This window comes from Psittacula echo (assembly GCF_963264785.1).
Source record: "Psittacula echo genome assembly, chromosome: 8".
Taxonomy (NCBI): domain Eukaryota; kingdom Metazoa; phylum Chordata; class Aves; order Psittaciformes; family Psittacidae; genus Psittacula; species Psittacula echo.
In genome coordinates, this window is record NC_137744.1 from 375,050 (window position 1) to 382,587 (window position 7,538).

Here is a 7,538-nt window from a genome sequence, read left to right on the forward strand (position 1 = left end):
CAGGGCCAAGTGGCCCTGGCTGCCCACCTGAATGCCCCAAGGTGATGAGGGTGCACCCAGCCCATCACCAGCTTCCAGGACAGACCGGGGCAGAAAGCTGCTTGGAGCGGGGCACTGTGGAGCACTCCTGTGCTGGGCAGGACCTTCCTCTTCCACCTCACACGTGTGTGCAGCTGCCAAACAGATAGGGCTTTTGTTAAACGCAGTTCAGCTCTGCCACTTGTGACCCGAGGCCCCCAGGGTGAGCACGGGCTTCCCAGCACCAGCAGCACCATGTGCATGGGAGCGGTCCAGCAGCAGTCCCTCCCGGAGCTGGATCTCCTATGGCTGGATCTCCCCGGGATGGATCTTCCAGGGCTGGCTATCCCATGGCTGGACGCATGCACGTGGGCAACACACGCAGGCTTGCGGACGCCCGTGTGACATGCCTACTTGTGCTTTTCCTGCCGGAGCAGCCAGGATCAGGCCAGGATCAGGTACCATCCGCGCCTGCAGCAGCCACTGGATGGCAGCAATTCCTCAGCTCTGAGCCAGAAGCAGCCCTCGCTCGGCAGCGGGGGCTCAGCACCGAGCTGCACAAGCCCGACTGGTAAAGGCACTGCACGATAAATGCTGCTCCCGTTCTGCTCCTGAGCCTTTGACGCTAATTATTGTAGACTTAATGAAAGCGCACTGGCTGCAGTCCCTGCTGTGGCCACTTGTATAAGCAGAGTGGGGAGAACAGCCCTTAAAACAACATATTTTGGGAGATTCCGTAGCAAATGTCTTCTTGTCATAAGGATGTGCCTTGCACAGAAGTGTGCCTTTGCACGGATGGACACCTGGGCCTGTCCCTAGGCATTTCATACCCCTCTGGAGCTTTGCAAGAGAAAAGCAGGTCTTGGTCTGCCCGGATGATCACTGGGCTCCTCTGAGAATGATTCCAGAGGACACAGGATGCTGCTGTGTCAGTTCCAGAGGAGGCAAAGCCCAAAGCCCGAGTGGGTGAAGTCTGCAAACATCCGTGCATCCAGTGAAACATCCTGGAGATGATCCTGGGGATTAGCTTCACGGTTGGGCACACGAGGAGAGGGGCGACGAGAGAACAGGGGAAATCCAGGAGGAAGGAGCTGTCTGAGCCACGGGAGCTGATGCTCAGCTTTGCAGAGCCTCATATTCCCACCAGGATCTTGGCTCCCGTGTGGGCTCAGGTAGGTGCTTTGACAGCATTCCTCTGGGGATGTCTGTAAGCCTCAGACACAAATTAACAGGCTCTCATGAACTGAATGCATGTCTGAGGAGATTAGAGAACGCTGGGGAGAGCATCACCATCCACAGCTCACGTGTGGTGCACGAGGGGGGAGAACTGGCATGGTGCAACCCGGCCCCAAGTGCTGCTGAGGTGGTGGGGCTCTGGCACTATTGTCACCGCAGTGGTGGTGCTGGGGTAACATTTCCAGTGCCAAACAAGCTGGGCAGCAACCAGCTGTGCTGTGGATGGGCCTCTGCTGGAACAGCTGGGAATGGCTCATCGGAAAGTGGGGCTGAGCAAAGGAACAAGCAGCATAAATAGCTTCTGAGATAGATAATATGAGAGTTTGTTACAAGTTGAATGTAATTAAGGTGAATTAGCCATTACGCAATGGTGAGAGGCGCACACCTAACAGCGCCCTGGGGCCTGTCCTTTGTGTGTGGCCTCTGTGAGCAGAGCTGCTGGTGATGCAGCACAGGGAGGTGGGAGCAGGGCAGAGCCCCCAGCAGGGCTGGTGCACACCTTCTCAGCCATGCAGCCAGGCCGGGTCCAACAGCGCCTTGGGAGCATGGAGCAGCTGGAGTGCAGAGCAGGAACCAAGGCAGGATGCAATCCTGTCAGAGCATCATTACCCCAATGCAACCTCCTCTTTCTTCTCCAGAAAGCAACATGTCAAGGAACAGCAAGACTCAAGCACTGGCGTTCTCCTGGGAGAGACATTAAAAGTGGCATCTTAAGGTTTGTGTGGTACAGGAAAGCCTTGCGACTGACTGGAGTCCCCAGGCAGGCTGCAAAGGGGCCTTTTCCCTGCCCAAATCTCTTCACCCAACGTGAGGCTTCATCTATGGAGGTGGCAGGGGAGCCCCTTGGAACTGGGGAACTGAGTCACCTCGAAGGGGTTGTTTTGGTGTTAGCAGCTCAACACTGCAGCTACTGGTCAACCCTTTCCGTGTGGGATTTGGTGCAACAAGCTCCCTCTCCTCTGTGCTGCTGTGTGCCAGGCTGCCAGAGTAATGCAAGGTGCTTGGCCAAGGGGTGCACCACAGGGTGCTGCCAGCCTCAGGAAGCTGGCAGAGGCCCTTTCTCATCCCAAGGAGCCACTTTCCTTGGGCATTGCCTTGGGAACTGGTGGTGCTCAGCATGACCAGGGAGGACACCTTGTCTGGTCCATTTGCCCCATGGGGTAAAAACAGCTCCACAGGGTAAAAATAGTCAGCCTGGGTTTCACTTGACGTCTCGTGGGGCTTCAGTGTGAGCAAGGAGGGACCTTACATCAGGATGTGACACCAAAGCAAAGGGAAAACCACAGCTGGGCCGGGATGTGCAGCCATTGGACACACGCTGCCCTCGGAGGCTCCTCCAGGACAATATGAAACAGGACTGTGTCTCGGGTGGATGGTCCTTTCCATGGTGTGATGGTCTCCAGCCCTAGGCTGCACCAAGGCTTTGGCCATCCTGTGTTCTGTCTGGACCTCACGCTGCTGTCACCAGCAGAGGGAAGCTGAGCCAGGGGCTGGTGGAGGTGCTAGAGCTGGCGAGATTCAGTCTTTGCTCTCCTGCTTCAGAGCTCCTGGAGTTTCAGTCCTGCCCCTTCTCCATCAGAAGGAAGTTCTTTGGCCCTATGGCCCTCAGCACATCTGTGAGTGTTTGATGGGGGGTACCCGGGAAGAAGCGTGCCTGGCTGGGAATGAGGATGTTTCTGCAGTGTGTTCCTGCTGCTGTGTGCTCCCAGCATCTTGTCCTGGCTTCACGGAGGATCTGGAGGCAGGAATGGCGGAGGAGGGCAGAAGGCAACTTTATAATCAGAAAGGGGCGTTGCTTGGATACACTGCTAAGCAACCTCAGGGCTCTTCAGGGATGGAAATAACCTTTTCCTTCTCCAGATCTTCCTCCTCATTGGCATCAAGCCTGAGCAGTGTGCTGGGAACATTAGCCTGCTGGAGGCTAGGATGCTGCTGTGGAGCCCTGCTGAGGCCAGGCTGGAGGGAACCTGATGGTAGAGCATGAGAAGGGGGACCTGTGTGACAATGTGTGACGTCTTGCAGGGGCGAGGGCTGCCCTTGTTCATTGCAGTGTATTTTGCCCACTAACTGCGAGTGTACAACCAAGGCAGAGCCAGGATCCCAAGTTCCAGGCTCGTGCCTACACCTGTCCTCTGCGGCTCAGCTCCAGCCAGTGCTCACAGTGTAACTTTCAGGTTCTAATTAGATCTCCATGAAACACCCATTTGAGATGCTTAATTTAAAGTGACAGCTCATTAATGTTATGGGCCTTTGCCACGGCTGTTGTATTTCCAACTGCTGCCTGGGCTGCTTGGGGAGCGCGGCAGCCGCCGGCTATTCTCTAGAAGACAGCCACGGCCCCTGAACACGGCTCGTAGCTGTGAGCCAGGCTGGTGGCTCCTGGAACAAGTCAGGCTCGTCCTCACTCCTGCAGGGAGACACCAAGAAGAGCAGGGGTGGAGGAAGCTGCTGGGCTGGGTTCTGCTCTCCCTGGGTTGTGCAGTGGCTGAACCCAGCTCTGAGCACCATGTGCCAGGATGGGGCCTGCTCCACAGGGGAGTCCCTGTTCCTCAGGTGTGATGCTGCCTCATCATGGGTTTGCCCCCTTACAAGGACCTTTGTCCCCCACTTTGGAGCAGGATTAGGGCCAAAGCTGTGCTGTTCCCCAGTGTTGGCCTCCATGAGACACCTGGCTCCACCTCAGAGACCCCACGGCCATGGAAGCTTGGAAGAGCTTTTCCAACAGCATCCCTTCAGCCTGGGGATGCTCAGAACAGCCTACCCCGGCCTCCCCGTACTGGGGGTGTGGGTAATGCTGGTCCCGGTCCATCCAGCCCCCACCTGCTCCCAGAACCAGCTGAGCCCGCGGCTGGGTTTATCAGGGCCAGCAGTGGTCCCTGGTACAGAGATCCCCTTGCCCAGGGATGCTGGGAGCCAGAGCGTGGGATGTGCTCTCCCTGCAATGCCCCTTTCCCTGTGGAGCCTCCTGGTGCCTCCACCACCAGCTTGTTTTCCCGGGCCTGGCAGACCTGCAGTCTCCTGCTTTACTGCTGGTGGTGAAGGGTCTGGTATTAAACTGTGGTTGAAAACATGAATCATCTTGCTAATTAAACAGAGTTTCTCTGTGCCAGGAAATCTGTCTCTTTGTCAGGATCTTTGTTTTTAAAGAGGCATAAATCTCAGGCAAGGCTAAAGATTGGCTCTTGGAGCCTTTATCACAGAGCAGCAGTGATTTATCCCATGCACCCTGGCACCAGAGGAGGAATAAAATTAATAATGAATGTTTATTTATAAGCTGAAGTGAGCCTGAGAAGGTCTGAACACCCACAGGAGCTGCAAAGTGCGCATGCCTCAGCTCTGAGAAAACCTTGCCCAGGCCAGAACTGTCCATCCGGAGAAGTGGACCGAGCCACTCTGGGGGCTGGCTGGCAGCAAACAGACCTGTTCAGTGGAGACCATGCACTGCCCCAGCGGGCCAGGCAGGTGGGATGGACAAGGAGCCCACAGAGGCCACAGAGGACCAGCTTGTTCTGCAGAACACCAAAAGATGAGATGCACCACTCCATAGTGCACCGGTTCCTGCTGGGGCCAGTTTGGGCAAGGGGTGGGTTGATGCCCATATCCCTCCTGAAGCACCAGGCCCTGGGCAAGCCTGGTCCGACAGGGATAAGGGGTCCTCTGGGCAGCACAGGCCTCAGGAGTGGGACACAGGCCCACGAGTCCCCACCCTCACCGATCTGGGTTTGCTGTGGCCATGAGGCATCCTTCCTCCTCCCCTGTTGCTGCGTAAGAGGGAGGGTGGGACTGGTGCTGTCCTCGTCATGGGGCTGTGATGGAGACACGCTGTTTGCAGAGGCCCCAAGCACTCAAATATTACACTAAATCCATGCAAAAGCTACTCTCAAATGTCTTCCCAGAGTGTTGGGAGAGATGGAGGATCACATCGGGATGTTAACATCACCATGCTTGTGGCACTGCTGCAATTCCTCATCACAGCAGCAGTGTGCCAAGGGGTGAAGCTCCTCAGGGAGGTGGGAGCCAGGTGCTGCCATCCTGCCCCACACCACGGCAGTGCTGTGCCATGCTCACAGCTCAGGCTGCTCTGCCCAGCCTCTAGGAGCAGCATCACCTCTGGTATTTGTGCCATCTCCTCGTGATGCCTCACTGGCATTTACAGAGGAGTTACCTTGCATTCACCGACCCTTGGTCAACATTGACAGAGCCTGCAAGGAGGGAGTGAGAAGGCGCTGGCAAACAGTGCAATGTGTTCACCCAGGAGGATATTCTGAGCTGCCAATAGCAGCACCTGAGCAACGCAAGGAGGAGATGTGAAGCAGATCAGGGCAGCAGATACTGCACTTGGAGCCAGATGCTACAAAGAGGAGGAAAGAAACCCAGTGCTGAACCTCCTGCCCCTCAGCCTCCTCTCAGAGCACATTTATTTGCAATCATGTCTTCGAGCCGGCTCAGCAGCACATTGCCTCAGCAGTGCACTCAGAAGCCACATTGGCAAACGGAAGCAGTGGGCAAAGACCATTCCGAATGCTTGATGCCTCTCTGGCTGCCGGCTGAAGCTGCTCACAGCCTGGGTGCACAGAGGGTTTGTGCTGCTGCTGCGCAGTGATGCAGGACCTGTGTCCCAGCTCTGCTTTTCCACCCACAGATGTGGCCCCAGGGCCCCCATCCGGGTTTTCAGAGGGTGCTGGAGCAGGGGCCTTGCTGCCTCACAGCCTGTCCATGCTGGGGGGGCTGCAGGCTCCACCAAGATGCTGGTGGCCCATCCCCTGTCCTGCTGTGACTGTGCCCATCAGTGCTGGGCAGCCTGCATCCCCACACCACCAGGAAAGCCTCTGGTCTGGATGCTGCTATTATAAAACCTACCAGCTCCTGAGGGGCTTTTAAGCCAGTGACAGGAAGGAAAGAACTTTATTGCCTTTAAAACGCTCCAGCCCCTGCATCAGCTGTAGCAGCCCTCAACGTCTCCATTGCTGCCCAGTCCCCAAACGGGGAGAGCTACCAGAGAGGTTTGACAACCACTCCTGATGGGTTTAACACGTTTGCTCTCTGGGATACCCAGCACAGCCACTGCCTCAGACCACATCCTGGTAAGAGCAAACAGATTCAAGTAACATGACCCACAGCTTTTGTTGGCCACTGCTAATAAAAGAGGGGCAGCTCTAAGTGTTATATTCACACGGGAGCCCTGCTGTTGTGCGGGTCCCTGTGCCATACTCTATGGGGACGGTGGCAGATGGGGGTAGCTTTGCTGTAAGATCAGTCCCTGTTGTGCACGCTGCAGCGCTGGGGTTGGTTCTGCTATACCGATGCGCTCCTGTCATGCGTTGTGGCCCCCCCTGCCCAGGAAGGGCAGCTCAGGATTCTCGTCATGCTCCCTCTTGCAGTGCAGCGTGGAGCTGCGAAAAGTGGGGCAGAGCAAGGGCACGTTGGTGCTGGAACTGATCTCCCTGGGCTGCAGCTCCAGGCCCAGCATCTCACAGCAGCTGGAGGTGCTTGCGGCTCGTCTTGGGGTTGGGGGGATATCAGAAGTGCTGCAAGTTTCACATTAATTGCAAGTTCAATGACTGTGTACATGAATATTTAACTAGACACATCATTCATGAATATGCATGACATGCAAATGCAGGAGGGAGCAAGCAGTGAGACGGGCGTAGGCACAAGCACAGGGGAAGGCAGACAGTGGGAGGCAGAGCTGGGGCCAGCAGCACCCAGTCCTTGGGGACCCCCATGTCTCCGCATCCTGGAGCACTGGGACCATGAGCACAAGGAGCTACAGGACTGCAGGAAAGAACCTGGGGCTGGCAGCATGTGCATTAGGGCCCTGTGTGCACATTGGTTAATGGAGAAGGGTGCAGGAAGAGCACATGGCAGGAACAGGAGCTTGCAGTCCAAAAGCATCCTCTGAGCTGACCTTAAGTCATCAGATCTCACCTTCTGCATCTCTTGAATGAAGACATCAGGAGGATGCTCTTGTATCTGTCAGGCTTCAGGCCCAGGGGAGTCCATTCCCCTCTCAGTAAAGCCACCCCACATGAGTCTGGCATTCACTCAAAACCTGCTGCTGATGTGTTGAGAGCAGAATTAACATGAGAGCAGCTGTGGTGCAGGTACCCATCCTGCTCAACAGCAGGAGCTGCTGAGGGATCTGCACCAGCACGGGTGTGGGTCAAGAACTCCAGAGCTGGGACACATGCAGGAACTGGTGGGGACAGACCAGCTGCCCTGGATGGATGGATGGATGGAGGGAGGGATGGATGGATAGATGGATGGATGCATGCATGCATGGA